Source organism: Schistocerca nitens, chromosome 12 (assembly GCF_023898315.1).
Source record: "Schistocerca nitens isolate TAMUIC-IGC-003100 chromosome 12, iqSchNite1.1, whole genome shotgun sequence".
Classification (NCBI taxonomy): domain Eukaryota; kingdom Metazoa; phylum Arthropoda; class Insecta; order Orthoptera; family Acrididae; genus Schistocerca; species Schistocerca nitens.
Window position 1 is genome coordinate 115,268,102 of NC_064625.1, and position 17,611 is coordinate 115,285,712.

Genomic DNA, 17,611 nt, shown 5'->3' on the forward strand with positions numbered 1-17,611 from the left:
CTCGTAGCAGTTATACTTCCTCACTTGGTTCGTGTCTGTTTCACTGGGGAACGACATATTCCAGCGTGCCCAGGTTTCCACATGTGCAATTGGCGCCTCTGTCCTGATGTATACGGTTAAAGTACACTACTGGCCATTAAAATTGCTACACCATGAAGATGACGTGCTACAGACGCGAAATTTAACCGACAGGAAGAAGATACTGTGATATGAAAATCATTAGCTTTTCAGAGCATTCAAACAATGTTGGCGTCGTTGCCGACACCTACAACGTGCTGACATGAGGAAAGTTCCCAGCCGATTTCTCATACACAAACAGCAGTTGACCGGCGTTGCCTGGTGCAACATTGTTGTGATACCTCGTGTAAGGAGGAGAAATGCGTACCATCACGTTTCCGACTTTGATAAAGGTCGGATTGCAGCCTATCGCGATGGCTGGTTATCGTATCGCGACATTGCTGCTCGCGTCGGTCGAGATCCAGTGATTGTTAGCAGAATATGGAATCTGTGGTTTCAGGGGGGTAATACGGAACGCCGTGCTGGATCCCAACTGCCTCGTATCACTAGCAGTCGAGATGACAGGCATCTTATTCGCATGGCTGTAACGGATCGTGCAGCCACGTCTCGATCCCTGAGTCAAGTGATGGGGACGTTTGCAAGACAAAAACCATCTGCACGAACAGTTCGACGACGTTTGCAGCAGCACGGAATATCAGCTCGGAGACCGTGACTGCGGTTACCCTTGACGCTGCATCACAGACAGGAGCGCCAGCGACGGTGTACTCCACGACGAACCTGGGTGTACGAATGGCAAAACGTCATTTTGTCGGATGAATCCAGGTTCTGTTTACAGCATCATGATGGTCGCATCCGTGTTTGGTGACATCGTGGTGAACGCACATTGGCAGCGTGTATTCGTCATCGCCATACTGGCGTATCACCCGGCTTGACGGTGTGGAGTGCCACTTGTTACACGTCTCGGTCACCTCTCGGTCGCACTGACGGCGCTTTGAACAGTGGACGTTATATTTCAGATGTGTTACGACCCGTGGCTCAACCTTCATTCGATCCCTGCCAAACACATTTCAGCAGGATAATGCACGACTGCATATTGCAGGTCCTTGCGGGCCTTTCTGGATACAGAAAATGTTCGACTGCTGCCCTGGCCAGCACATTCTCCAGATCTTTTACCAATTGAAAACGTCTGGTCAGTGGTGGCCGAGCAACTGGCTCGTCGCAAGACGCCGGTCACTACTCTTGATGAACTGCGGTATCGTGCTGAAGCTTCATGGCCAGCTGTACCTGTAAACGCCATCCAAGCTCTGTTTTACTCAATGCCCAGTTTTTGCCCTCTACAGCTCCCTCTAGTACCATGGAAGTCATTCCCTCATGTCTTAGCAGATGTCCTATCATCCTGTCCCTTCTCCTTATCAGTGTTTTTCACATATCCCTTTCCTCTCCTCATTCCTTACCTTATCAGTCCACCTAATTTTCAACATTCGCCTATAGCACCACATCTCAAATGCTTCGATTCTCTTCTGTTCCGGTTTTCCCACAGTCCATGTTTCACTACCATACAATGCTGTACTCAAGACGTACATCCTCAGAAATTTCTTCCTCAAATTAAGGCCGGTATTTTTTGTTAGTAGACTTCTCTTGGCCAGAAATGCCTTTTTTGCCATAGCGAGTCTGCTTTTGATGTCCTCCTTGCACCGTCCGTCATTGGTTATTTTACTGCCTAGGTAGCAGAATTCCTTAACTTCATTGACTTCGTGACCATCAATCCTGATGTTAAGTTTCTCGCTGTTCTCATTTCTACTACTTCTCATTACCTTCGTCTTTCTCCGATTTACTCTCAAACCATACTGTGTACTCATTAGACTGTTCATTCCGTTCAGCAGACCATTTAATTCTTCTTCACTTTCACTCAGGATAGCAATGTCAGTAGCGAATCGTATCATTGATATCCTTTCACCTTGTATTTTAATTCCACTCCTGAACCTTCCTTTTATTTCCATCATTGCTTCCTTGATGTACAGATTGAAGAGTAGGGGCGAAAGGCTACAGCCTTGTCTTACACCCTTCTTAATACGAGCACTTCGTTCTTGATCGTCCACTCTTATTATTCCCTCTTGGTTGTTGTACATATTGTATATGACCCGTCTCTCCCTATAGCTTACCCCTACTTTTTTCAGAATCTCGAACAGCTTGCACCATTTTATATTGTCGAACGCTTTTTCCATGTCGACAAATCCTATGAAAGTGTCTTGATTTTTCTTTAGCCTTGCTTCCATTATTAGCTGTAACGTCAGAATTGCCTCTCTCGTCCCTTTACTTTTCCTAAAGCCAAACTGATCGTCACCTAGCGCATTCTCAATTTTCTTTTCCATTCTTCTGTATATTATTCTTGTAAGCAGCTTCGATGCATGAGCTGTTAAGCTGATTGTGCGATAATTCTCGCACTTGTCAGCTCTTGCCGTCTTCGGAATTGTGTGGATGATGCTTTTCCGGAAGTCAGATGGTATATCGCCTGACTCATAGATTCTACAAACCAACGTGAATAGTCGTTTTGTTGCCACTTCCCCCAATGATTTTAGAAATTCTGATGGAATGTTATCTATCCCTTCTGCCTTATTTGACCGTAAGTCCTCCAAAGCTCTTTTAAATTCCGATTCTAATACTGGATCCCCTATCTCTATCGACTCCTGTTTCTTCTTCTATCACATCAGACAAATCTTCACCCTCATAGAGGCTTTCAATGTATTCTTTCCACCTATCTGCTCTCTCCTCTGCATTTAACAGTGGAATTTCCGTTGCACTCTTAATGTTACCAAAGTTGCTTTTAATGTCACCAAAGGTTGTTTTGACTTTTCTGTATGCTGAGTCTGTCCTTCCGACAATCATATCTTTTTCAATGTCTTCACATTTTTCCTGCAGCCATTTCGTCTTAGCTTCCCTGCACTTCCTATTTATTTCATTCCTCAGCGACTTATACTTCTGTATTCCTGATTTTCCCGGAACATGTTTGTACTTCCTCCGTTCATCAATCAACTGAAGTATTTCTTCTGTTACCCATGGTTTCTTCGCAGCTACCTTCTTTGTACCTATGATTTCCTTCCCAACTTCTGTGATGGCCCTTTTTAGAGATGTCCATTCCTCTTCAACTGTACTGCCTACTGCGCTATTCCTTATTGCTGTATCTATAGCGTTAGAGAACCTCAAACGTATCTCGTCATTCCTTAGTATTTCCGTATCCCACTTCTTTGCGTATTGATTCTTCCTGACTAATGTCTTGAACTTCAGCCTACTCTTCATCACTACTATATTGTGATCTGAGTCTATATCTGCTCCTGGGTACGTCTTACAGTCCAGTATCTAATTTCGGAATCTCTGTCTGACCATGATGTAATCTAATTGAAATCTTCCCGTATCTCCCGGCCTTTTCCAAGTATACCTCCTCCTCTTGTGATTCGTGAACAGGGTATTCGCTATTACTAGCTGAAACTTCTTACAGAACTCAATTAGTCTTTCTCCTCTTTCATTCCTTGTCCCAAGCCCACATTCTCCTGTAACCTTTTCCTCTACTCCTTCCCCTACAACTGCATTCCAGTCGCCCATGACTATTAGATTTTCGGCCCCCTTTACATACTGCATTACCCTTTCAATATCCTCATACACTTTCTCTATCTGTTCATCTACAGCTTGCGACGTCGGCATGTATACCTAAACTATCGTTGTCGGTGTTGGTCTGCTGTCGATTCTGATTAGAACAACCCGGTCACTGAACTGTTCACAGTAACACACCCTCTGCCCTACGTTCCTATTCATAACGAATCCTACACCTGTTATACCATTTTCTGCTGCTGTTGATATTACCCGATACTCATCTGACCAGAAATCCTTTTCTTCCTTCCACTTCACTGACCCCTACTAGATCTAGATTGAGCCTTTGCATTTCCCTTTTCAGATTTTCTAGTTTCCCTACCACGTTCAAGCTTCTGACATTCCACGCCCCGACTCGTAGAACGTTATCCTTTCGTTGATTATTCAATCTTTTTCTTTCTCATGGTAACCCCCCCCCCCCCCCCCCCGCCCTTGGCAGTCCCCTCCCGGAGATCCGAATGGGGGACTATTCCGGAATCTTTTGCCAATGGAGAGATCATCATGACACTTCTTCAATTACAGGCCACATGTCCTGTGGATACACGTTACGTGTCTTTAATGCAGTGCCTTCTGCATTCTCATGTCGTTGCTCATTGCTGATTCTTCCGCCTTTAGGGGCAATTTCCCACCCCTAGGACAAGAGAGTGCCCTGAACCTCTATCCGCTCCTCCGCCCTCTTTGACAAGGCCGTTGGCAGAATGAGGCTGACTTCTTATGCCGGAAGTCTTCGGCCGCCAATGCTGATTATTTATCAAAATTTAGGCAGTGGCGGGGATCGAACCCGGGACCGAAGACGTTTTGATCATGAATCAAAGACACTACCCCTAGACCACCCCTAGACCTCCCAAATTGCGTGAGAATGTAATCAAATGGTTCAAATCTCTCTGAGCAATATGGGACTTAACATCTGAGGTCACCAGTCCCCTAGAACTTAGAACTACTCAAACCTAACTAACCTATGGACATCACAGACATCCATGCCCGAGGCAGGACTCGACCATAGCTGTCACGCAGTTCCAGCCTGAAGCGCCTAGAACCGCTCGGCTACACCGGCCGGCAAATGTAATCACGTCGGTTCTAGTATAATATATTTATCCAATAAATACCCGTTTATCATGTGCATCTCTTCTTGGTGTGGAAATTTTAATGGCCAGTAATGTATGTTGGGTACGATCTGTTAGATGTGAGGAAATGCATCATGCCTGCGCCTGGGTCAGCATGTCTCATTTTTAGGCACTCTGGACTGTCGATCTTCTGGCAGGCTAACTGTCGTTGTGACGGACGTTTGAATAGTAGGAGAGTCTCGGATACCAAATTCGACAGATCCAAAGCCGCTGGAATTCATATGTAACGGCATCGGGTGCCAGCTCCTCGTCAACGAAATACAGTCCACGAGACGACTACAGTAAGCTCACACAGCTCTGGAAACATACCTGGGACTTTCCCAATTCGTGCCAAGCAGAGTCACTGCTGTAATGCTTTCCACATGTTGACGAACCCATTGTGACGCAGGCTGCCTCATCAGGATACACGCGTGCTCTGGACTAGTGATGGGGAGCTCGTGAATGAGTTGTTCAAATGAACGCTTCATTCCAGTGAAGTGTGAACTAACCACTCAGTTTCAATGAACTGGTACTTCACAGATAGCACACTCGACACTTTTTTCCTAGTTCACTCACTCTCTTCCCCTCTCCCTCTCCCACTAAATCGGCTACGTCATTCATCCTCCCTTCACTTTAATCCTCCCTCTACTGCCTGTCGACGAATCGCGCAGTGTTTGTGGGGAACGATAGGTTCACGAGGGGTTGGTGAGGTGAGGGGCGAGGGGAAGGCAGCGTCAGCTGCTGTCTGCAGTGCTGACATCATTACCCGTGACCATTTGTGCAGTTCAGTTATACTTCGCGTCTACGGGTAGTCTACCGTTGGCAGCGCTTGCAGACAAATGAATATTAAAGATACAAACGAAGGGGCTGGCTGAGTGAGCACGCACAGCCAACATGAAAATAAAAGGTTTGTTAATAACACTGAAAGAGGGATTTTACCTGAAATCGTACTAATGACTACAGGTGACAGTTTACGTATTGAAGGAGGGTTATTATTCTCAACAAAAATAAAATCTACAGGAAAACTTCTGAATAATTATTTAACGTAGGTATGTAGACTTTGTGACACTGGTAAACATACTCATTCTATTTAGGATTAAATTTTAAAAGGAACATAAAATTGGACTGCATTTCATTGGTAGTCCTAGTTTTCAGTCCATGAATACAACAGGCAGATAAAGACTTTTTTGGGCGCTTCGTGGGGAAATGTCGAGCAAGATTAAATGTATCACCTTCTTTATACGTGACAGGCTTCTCTGTGTATATTTCCTTTGTCCCCTTCGACCATGCTCTATTTAAGTTAACTCAGACGCTGTAAGAGCGTAAAACGTTGTGTGCACGCTACTGTGCATAGTTTGGCGATCTGTTGGTAAAATTATGAAGTATTAGGAAGCTTTATTGTACGAGCGAGGCGAAGCGACCCTAGCCGCGGCTGAGCGGCGAACTGGGCAACTTCGCCAGGCTTCCGTACTTCATGAACGGACTACTTCATTTGAACGCTTCACGGAAGAGAGTGAAATGAATGAAGTAGTTCACGGGAATGAACGAGTTCGACCCATCTCTAAACTGGACACCGTGACTCAGCGCGTCTATAGAGCGGACGTTCCCTCAGCACAGTTCTCTGCTGCCACGCAGCCGCCCGCCCCTCGAGATAAAAGCAGAGTGCTGCGGCTGGGCAGCGAGACGCGTGCCCCCTGGTAGATAGCGGTGGAAACGACGCGCGCCCTAAAACAGCCCCGCGTCGACTCTCCGGGCTCCCGCCGCGGCAGTCGTAATTTTTTATCTCTCGCGCCCCTTTCGCGCTGTCGCGGCGTCTTCACACGACGCCGGCCATTAGCCGAGCGCAGCCGGCCGGCGAGCCTCGCCCGCCGCACCTGTACATCATTCTATTTTCGCCCCGCCAGATTGGTATCACTGCCGCCGGGGACACGCACCCCTGCAGCACTTCTTTCATGCGGCGGCTGCTCCCGGTTTTACGAGGCCGTCAGCAGCTAGCTACTCTGTCGCGTCAGGTCTTAAACACGCTAGCGGCCCGCAACATAGTCCTCCATATCAGCTGTTCCTCCGGCACCAAGGTCCAGGGAGTAACGATTTCGCTTAAACTTTTCCTCTCCTATAAGTTCAAATGGCTCTGAGCACTATGGGACTCAACTGCTGTGAAGTCCCCTAGAACTTAGACCTACTTAAACCTAACTAACCTAAGGACAGCACACAACACCCAGCCATCACGAGGCAGAGAAAATCCCTGACCCCGCCGGGAATCGAACCCGGGAACCCGGGCGTGGGAAGCGAGAACGCTACCGCACGATCTCCTATAAGTGACCTCCAGCCCATCTACCACCTTGTCATAGCTGTCCCACACACTGGCATTACTGGCAGGAATTCATACACACTATTGGCCGTTAAAATTGCTGTACCAAGAAGAAATGCAGATGATAAACGCGTATTCATTGGACAAATATATTATACTAGAACTGACATGTGATTACGTTTTCACGCAATTTGAGTGCAAAGATTCGCGAAATCAGTACCCAGAACAACCACATCTGGCCGCAATAAAAGCCTTCATAAGCCTGGGCATTGAGTCAAACACAGCTTGGATGGCGTGTACAGGTACAGCTGCCCATGCAGTTTCAACACCATACCACAGTTCATCAAGAGAAGTCACTGGCGTGCTGTGACGTGCCAGTTTCTCGGCCACCATTGACCAGGCGTTTTCAGTTGGTGAGAGATCTGGAGAATGTGCTGGCGAGGGCAGCAGTCGAACATTTTCTGTATCTAGAAAGGCCCGTAAAGGACCTGCAACATGCGCTTGTGCATTATCCAACTGAAATGTAGGGTTTCGCAGGGATTGAATGAAGGGTAGAGACACGAGTCGTAACACATCTGAAATGTAACGTCCACTGTTCAAAGTGCCGTCAATGCGAACAAGAGGTGACAGAGTCGTATAACCAATGGCACCTCATACCATCACGCCCGGTGATTCGCCAGTATGGCGATGACGAATACACGCTTCCAATCTGCGTTCACCGCGACGTCGCCAAATACGCAAGCGACCATCATGATGCTGTAAACAGAACCTGGAATCATCCGAAAAAATTACTTTTTGCCATTCGTGTACCCAGGTTCGTCGTTGTACACCATCGCAGGCTCTCCTGTCTGTGAAGCAGCATCAAGGGTAACCGCAACCGTGGTCTCCGAGCTGATAGTCCATGCTGCTGCAAACGTCGTCCAACTGTTCATGCATATTATTGTTGTCTTGCAAACGTCCTCATCTGTTGACTCAGGGATCGAGACGTGGCTGCACGATCCGTTACAGCCATGTGGATAAGGTGCCTGTCATCTCGACTGCTAGTGATACGAGGCCGTTGGGATTCAGCACGGCGTTCCGTATTACCCTCCTGAACCCACCGATTACATATTCTGCTAACTGTCATTGGATCTCGACCAACGCGAGCAGCAATGTCGCGATACGATAAACCGCAATCGCGATAAGCTACAATCCGACCTTTATCAAAGTCGGAAACGTGATGGTACGCATTTCTCCTCCTTACACGAGGCATCACAACCACGTTTCACCACGCAACGCCAGTCAACTGCTGTTTGTGTATGAGAAATTGATTTTAAACATCCCTCATGTCAGCACGTTCTAGGTGTCGCCACCGGCGCCAGCCTTGTGTGAATGCTCTGAAAAGCTAATCATTTGCATATCACCGCATCTTCTACCTGTCGGTTAAATTTAGCGTCTGTAGCACGTCATCTTCGTGGTGTAGCAATTTTAATGGCCAGTAGTGTAGTACATAATGTGTAAGTTAAGTGAATCACCACTGCATTGCAGTACAAAATGATCCATTGAGTGGAAGTTGTATAAAAACTCAATCTCTATTTATCTTTTCGGTGGCATCCATAGTTACGTATCCATTACTGTCCAGTAAAGAGGTTTGGGTACCCTTTGTGAAATAACTGAAAACAATTTATTTGCTGTTGTATGTTCCGTGCAACGTTTCCCTGAATGCCAACATTAACATGATATAGTTTGTAATACAGTGAAATAATTTGATTGACATGCTCTTTAATTCAGATTCATATTTTTAACAGTCACACAAACAGTGTACATACCCGATGACGTCACAGAAGTGACTGATAACCACGACAACTTGCCTCATATTACGTCAACAAACACCAAACGCAATCTTACACCAGAGATATAGAGGTTATAAATTTTAAGTTGACAAACCAGAATAACTCGAAAACTAAGCTTCACACGAAAAAATGTGTAGAATCCAAAGTTGATTATATTTGAGGGGTCATCTTCTGGTGTTAAAATTAGCCCTACACCCCACCCCCTTGAGTGGGACGGGAGGCAACATTACAATTTCAAACGGGAATCCCCATTTTTTATTGCAGAATTAGTTTCTACATAAAAAAACCTACGTACATTTTGTCTTAAAAATTTGTTTTGATTGTTGGTCGTTGGCGGTGTAATTAAAAAAAACTCCATGTTCTGATTTTTGCGTGGAAAATGGTTATGGATATATAAAAAATAGTTATTTACTTCGTAAATTGTGATTCGGTAAAGCTAAAACTCTCCCTTTCTCCCTATACGGTGGGATTTGAGAGAGAGGAATTAGAGTTTTATCACGAAACAAACAAAACTTATCCGAATCTGCGGAAAAAATTAATGTTTGTGTAAGATTTCTAAAACTCTAATTCATATCTCTCAGACCCAAACCTATGGGGAGAGAGGTGGAGTTTTAGTTCTAGCAAATCAAAATTTAACAAGTAAATAAGTATTTTTTATTTATACGTAACCATTTTCCACCAAAAAAGGAGAACATGGATTTTCTTTAATTACAGTGCCAACTACCAAGAATCAAAACAAATGTTTAACGCAATTTCTACGTAGTTTCTTATGTATAATCTGATTCTGCAATAAAAAATGGGGGTTCACATTTGAAATTTTAAAGTTGCCTTGCGCCCCAGCCCCAGGGGACTGGGGTGGGGGCTAATTTTAGCACCAGCAGATGTCCCCCTCGAAAATAATCACCTTTGAATTCTACACATTTTTTCGTGTGAAGCTTAGTTTTCTTCTAATTCTGGTTTGTCAACTTAAAATTTACACCCTGTATACAGGGTGTTCCAAAAAGTTACGGCCAAACTTTCAGGAAACATTCCTCACACACAAAGAAAGAAAATATGTTATGTGGACATGTGTCCGGAAACGCTTACTTTCCATGTTAGAGCTCATTTTATTACTTTTCTTCAAATCACATTAATCATGGAATGGAAACACACAGCAACAGAACGTACCAGCGTGACTTCAGACACTTTGTTACAGGAAATGTTCAAAAAGCCCTCCGTTAGCGAGGATACATGCATCCACCCTCCGTCGCATGGAATCCTTGATGCGCTGATGCAGCCCTGGAGAATGGCGTATTGTATCACTGCCGTTCACAATACGAGAACGAAGATTCTCTACATTTGGTACCAGGGTTGCGTAGACAAGAGCTTTCAAATGCCCCCATAAATGAAAGTCAAGAGGGTTGAGGTCAGGAGAGCGTGGAGGCCATGGAATTGGTCCGCCTCTACCAATCCATCGGTCACCGAATCTGTTGTTGAGAAGCGTACGAACACTTCGACTGAAATGTGCAGGAGCTCCTTCGTGCATGAACCACATGTTGTGTCGTACTTGTAAAGGCACATATTCTAGCAGCACAGGTAGAGTATCCCGTATGAAATCATGTTAACGTGCTCCATTGAGCGTAGGTGGAAGAACATGGGGCCCAATCAAGACCACCAACAATGCCTGCCCAAACGTCCACAGAAGATGTGTGTTGATGACGTGATTGCACAATTGCGTGCGGATACTCGTCAGCCCACACATGTTGATTATGAAAATTTACAATTTGATCACGTTGGAATGACGAAACTAAAATGAGCTCTAACATGGAAATTAAGCGTTTCCGGACACATGTCCACATAACAATTTTCTTTATTTCTGTGTAAGGAATGTTTCCTGAAAGTTTGGCCGTACCTTTTTGTAACACCCTGTATAGGGTGCGGCAGCGTTCATAGTAGGATATTAAAAAACACACCATCAGACAGTAACTGTAATTTATTTATTACATCTTATGTCAATTAATAAGTAAAGGTATGCCATTTACTGATGTGTAAGTCATTGTCCATTGCGTGGATTACCTTTTAAACATGACTTCTGTCAAATGATGCCACCTCTGCACAACACATTTATCCAGGCGTCGTTGGAAGCTTTCCATAACTCGACATAACGTATTCCCTAGGACACTGCGGACGGCAGTTCTGATGCGATCCTTCAACTCAGGAATGGTGGCACAACGTGCTCGGAACACTTCTTGCTTCAGGTAGCCACAGAGGAAAAAGTCTGTACATGAAAGGTCAGGTGAGGGAGGAGGCGAGGGAATGTTACCAAAACGGGAAATTAATCTACTGGGAAATGTCTGTCGCAAGAAATCCATGCAAATTCTGGCTGCATGAGGGATCGCTCCGTCTTGTTGAGCCGGCCGAAGTGGCCGCGCGGTTCTGGCGCTGCAGTCTGGAGCCGCGAGACCGCTACGGTCGCAGGTTCGAATCCTGCCTCGGGCATGGATGTGTGTAATGTCCTTAGGTTAGTTAGGTTTAACTAGTTCTAAGTTCTAGGGGACTAATGACCTCAGCAGTTGAGTCCCATAGTGCTCAGAGCCATTTAGCCCGTCTTGTTGAAACCGTAATTGTTCCACATCGACCATACCTAATTTGGAAAGAACGAAGTCTTGCAGCATCTTTAGGTAGCGTTCACTGGTGACAATTACAGCCACACCGCTGTCATCCTCAAAGAATTGAGGGCCAATAATCCCAAAGGAAGCAACTCCACATCACACTTTGACACGAGAAGTGTGCAAGGGCTTGATGTGCAGTTTATGCGGGTTTACATCACTCCAATAACGCATTTTCTGTTTATTGAGCGAACCACATGACTCGAAATGAAAAAATGTTTCAAATGGCTCTGAGCACTATGGGACTTATCATCTGTGGCCATCAGTCCCCTAGAACTTAGAGCTACTTAAACCTAACTAACCTAAGGACATCACACACATCCAAGCCCGAGGCAGGATTCGAACCTGCGACCGTAGCACTGGCGCGGTTCCGGACTGAGCGCCTAGAACCGCTAGACAACTCGAAATGAGCTACATCTGACATCAGGATGGTGTGCAACATTTGTGGATTTTGGCGAAGGAGATCATGCATGGTTAAGCAAAACGTTTCGCGTGAAACCCAATCACGAGGTCTAATTTCCAGAACAATCTATAGCTTTTATGGGTGAAAGTGGAGATCTTCGTGCAATATTCTCCTGAATGAGCCATCGGACATATGCAGAGTATGCGCATGACGACGAGCAGATCTTTTCGAGCTACCGAGTAGTGCAGCACGAATATTTTGCGCGGCTTCTACTGTCCTCGCAGTTCTTTCACTTCTTCCCGGCTTGCCATTGCAAACAGAACCTGTCGTTTGAAATGCACATAACCACCTCACAAGGCCGGCGGAAGTGGCCGTGCGGTTTTTGGCGCTACAGTCTGGAGCCGAGCGACCGCTACAGTCGCAGGTTCGAATCCTGCCTTGGGCATGGATGTGTGTAATGTCCTTAGGTTAGGTAGGTTTAATTAGTTCTAAGTTCTACGCGACTGATGACCTCAGAAGTCACATAATGCTCAGAGCCATTTGAACCATTTGAACCACCTCACAATGGTCTGTCCATCTGGAACTTTCCCATGACGTCCCAAGTTGAAATGTTGTGTAAATAGAAGCTCTGTAGCAGTAACAGAGTCGTTATTCTTGAAATAACTTTCAACAGCAAAGAACGATGCTGAGCACTTCACCACTCCATATCACTGTCACACTCGAAGTGGCAGCTCATTAGTACACGAATGGGGCACCAGCTGGCGCGCATTCCTGCAGTACGTCATTGTACTACGCAAGTCAAATTACGGTATGAATGCGGCCGCACGTTGTATTTTCGATGTCAGGACAGAACCAAAATATTCTCTGTGCCATCTCTGCCGAAAGAGCACAGTGCTGGTGCTTGCACAAGCGTTTTGGAGCACCCCGTTCATTGTACATTACTGGACATGAAGTTACGCAGCAGACCAGCCCTACGTGTTCACATGTTGATTCAACGACATCACCAGTTACGACTGCAGCGGACACGGGACCATCGGCATTCGACCGTCCATCGGTGGAAACTTGTGGGCTTTTCCGTTATTTGCTACACGTGGTCGATGGTCGTCTCCACAGACCCATTATCACGTTGAACGGTGGCCCGAAACGTGCAAGGCGCCACGGACGCAATCTGGTGGGACCAGAATTACGCTGTTGTTGTTGTTGTTGTTGTGGTCTTCAGTCCAGAGACTGAATTGATGCAGCTCTCCATGCTACTCTATCCTGTGCAAGGTTTTCCAGTTCCCAGTACCTAATGCAACGTACAGCCTTCTGAATCTGCTTAGTGTATTCTTCTCTTGGTCTGCCTCTATGATCTTTATCCTCCACGCTGCCCTCCAATCTAAATTGGTGATCCCTTGATGGCTCAGAACATGTCCTACCAATCGATCCCTTCTTTTAGTCAAGTTGTGCCACAAATTTCTCTTCTCCCCAATTCTATTCAATACTTCCTCATTAGTTATGTGAACTACCCATCTAATCTCCAGCATTATTCTGCAGCACCACATTTCGAAAGGTTCTATTCTCTTCTTGTCCGAACTTTTTATCGTCCATGTTTCACTTCCATACATGCCTACACTCAATACAAATACTCTCAGAAACGACTTCCTGACACTTAAATCTATACTCGATGTTAACAAATTTCTCTTCTTCAGAAACGCTTTCCTTGCCATTTCCAGTCTTCATTTTATATCCTCTTAACTCCGACCATCATAAGTTATTTTGCTCTCCAAATAGCAAAACTCCTTTACTACTTTAAGTGTCTCATTTCTTACTCTAATTCCCTCTGCATCAGCCGATTTAATTCGATTACATTCCATTACCCTCGTTTTGCTTTTGTTGATGTTCATCTTATATCCTCCTTTCAAGACACTATCCATTCCGTTCAACTGCTCCTCCAAGTCCTTTCCTCTCTCTGACAGAATTACAATGTCATTGGCAAAACTCAAAGTTTTTATTTCTTCTCCATGGATTTTAATTCCTACTCCAAATTTTTCTTTCGTTTTCTTTACTGCGTGCTCAATATACAGATGGAATAACATCGGGGAGAGGCTACAACCCTGTCTCACTCCCGTCCCAACCACTGCTTCCCTTTCATGTCCCTCGACTCTTATGACTGCCATCTGGTTTCTGTTCAATTTTTAAATAACCTTTCACTCCCTGTTTTTTACCACTACCCCCTTCATAATTTGAAAGAGAATATTCCAGTCCACATTGTGAAACGCTTTCTCTAAGTCTACAAATGCTGTAAACGTAGGTTTGGCTTTCCTTAATCTAAGATAAGTGGTAGGGTCAGTATTGCCTCACGGGTTCCAACATTTCTACGCTATGGGAGACATTCTCCTGCTCTCGCATGCGACCTGTGGTAGTAATCGAAGACAAACTGACAGCTGCGCACCAACCGCATCCCCTCATACTTGATGTCTTCCCCGACTGCGCAGTGACCTTTCAGCACCATGACTGTGCGTGTCTCGGAGCCAGAACCGTGCTACAGTGGTTTGAGGGCCATTATAGTGAACTTTCGCTGATGTCTCAGAGACAAAATTCCCCTGATGTACTTCCAGTTTAACCATCTGGGTCGCTATCAGGCACAATCACAGGGTACGCAAATCAGCGGCCCGTTTTCCACGCGAATTTCATGAACTGTATGCAGACATCTAATGTCACATCTACATCTACATCTACATTTATACTCCGCAAGCCACCCAACGGTGTGTGGCGGAGGGCACTTTACGTGCTACTGTCATTACCTCCCTTTCCTGTTCCAGTCGCGTATGGTTCGCGGGAAGAACGACTGTCTGAAAGCCTCCGTGCGCGCTCTAATCTTTCTAATTTTACATTCGTGATCTCCTCGAGAGGTACAAGTAGGGGGAAGCAATATATTCGATACCTCATCCAGAAACGCACCCTCTCGAAACCTGGCGAGCAAGCTACACCGCGATGCAGAGCGCCTCTCTTGCAGAGTCTGCCACTTGAGTTTATTAAACATCTCCGTAACGCTATCACGGTTACCAAATAACCCTGTGATGAAACGCGCCGCTCTTGTTTGGATCTTCTCTATCTCCTCCGTCAACCCGATCTGGTACGGATCCCACACTGATGAGCAATACTCAAGTATAGGTCGAACGAGTGTTTTGCAAGCCACCTCCTTTGTTGATGGACTACATTTTCTAAGCACTCTCCCAATCAATCTCAACCTGGTACCCGCCTTACCAACAATTAATTTTATATGATCATTCTACTTCAAATCGTTTCGCACGCATACTCCCAGATATTTTACAGAAGTAACTGTTACCAGTGTTTGTTCCGCTATCATATAATCATACAATAAACGATCCTTCTTTCTATGTATTCGCAATACATTACATTTGTCTATGTTAAGGGACAGTTGCCACTCCCTGCACCAAGTGCCTATCCGCTGCAGAGCCATACCTCCATAAGCCTACCAACGAAGTGTCGGAGCCCTGATACGCAGAATCAATGATGTATTTCGTTCCGGAGTTGGACAAACAGTCTATTAAGCAGATAGTCACGATGTCTTAATGTTTCAGGTCATCAGTTTACACTATATTCTAGCAGGCCTATCAGTTTACGATAGAAGTCCTTCAGTTTTGCACACCAGTGTATAATGTAAGCAGTAACAGTCCTGTCACACTTCCTCGGAGCGCTCCAGAAATTACCTTACATAAAGCATTCCATGCTAGGTTGATTGATAGAGCAATTAGTTTTCATAATTACATAAAGAGATAGTCTATGTTGCAAAGTTTCTTTTATTACAAACGATGCGTATCGCCTGCTTAAGACTTAGCCAGAATTATCCAAAAGAAAAGGAAAAGCAAGGCTGTAATATCAAAAGAATTACAAATTAAGGAGCATGGTTCTACGCAGTGTCAAAGTTTTATAAACAAATTGCCACTCACTAAATGCTACCAGAGCAACAAATATCATCGATTGGTTGGGCGGTTAGTCATAAAAGCCATCCAAAGGCAGAAACGTCGAACAAAAGCACGTGGCGCAAAAGCACGTGTATAAACATAAGAGGGTAACAACTGCGGGAAAATGTATGAAAGCAAAAATACAAGGGGGATCGGTAGAGGCTAATAACATGACAGAAATTACCTTTAAATAGCCATAGCTGCCAAATGAAACGCACCGTACAATCACAAATACATCGAATGAACGTGGAGATCAGGTGTGTAAGCTGTCCAATACACGACCACATTGAAACTAGAGTGTGAAGGAAAACCACATTTCACACTCTGCTAGGGCGCTACGAAAAACAAAATGAGGTAGAGTCGGTAAAACTTAACTAATTTAGGCGTAAGACTAGTCGTCACTGTCCTCCGATCTTAAATAACTCAAATGCACCTCATTTAAAAAAAAGGGGGGGAAACACTCAACTTATTCGAAAAGATGGAAATTTTTCTTCATTTACCTGATAATAATGATGCTCTTCTGGATGAGCCTTCTGCCGCCGAGCAGCGTGTCAGCAGTGCGCAAGTAGCAGCATTAGTGCATTTGCTAGGCAGTCTTGTATTTTAATGACCATTTACATTTTGTGTCGAATTGTTTGTGCTCTCTGTAGATTAGTTCAGACGTTCTTTGCAGAACAGTATTTAGCATGGACAGGGACTGCGACTGCTGTGTTCGGATGCAGGCTCAGTTGGCATCCCTTCGCTCCCAGCTTCAGGCAGTGTTGGCTTCGGTCACACAGCTTGAGGCTGTTGCCAATGGGCATCACTGTGGGGGTCCGGATGGGGGTTTGTCGGGGACGGCCAGCTCGTCCCACGCATCCCCCGATCGGACTACAGCTGTGGCTGCCCGGGATACTGCCCACATTGAGGCTGACCCCTCACCCGTGGTAGAGTGGGACGTAGTCTCAAGGTGTGGCAGGGGGCAAAAAACATTCCGGTGGGCTGAAGGTAAGACCTCTCCAGTTTGTCTGACGAACTGGTTTCAGGCTCTGTCTCCGACTGACACTAATCTTCGGCCAGACATGGCTGCTTGTCCTGTTCCAGAGGTTGCCCCTCAGTCTGCAAGATCCCGGCGGTCGCAGAGGGTGGGATTACTGGTAGTTGGGAGCTCCAACGTCAGGCGCGTAATGGGGCCCCTTAGGGATATGGCTGCAAGGGAGGGGAAGAAAACCAATGTGCCCTCCGTGTGCATAACGGGGGCAGTCATTCCAGATGTGGAAAGGGTCCTTCCGGATGCCATGAAGGGCACGGGGTGCACCTATCTGCAGGTGGTCGCTCATGTCGGCACCAATGATATGTGCCACTATGGATCGGAGGAAATCCTCTCTAGCTTCCGGCGGCTATCTCATTTGGTGAAGACTGCCAGTCTCGCTAGCGGGATGAAAGCAGAGCTCACCATCTGCAGCATCGTCGACAGGACTGACTGCGGACCTTTGGTACAGAGCCGAGTGCAGTGTATGAATCAGAGGCTGAGACGGTTCTGCGACCGTGTGGGCTGCAGATTCCTCGACTTGTGCCATAGGGTGGTGGGGTTTCGGGTTCCACTGGATATTTCAGGAGTCCACTACACACAGCAGGCGGCTACACGGGTAGCAAGGGTTGATTGGCGTGGACTGGGTGGTTTTTTAGGTTAGATGGCCT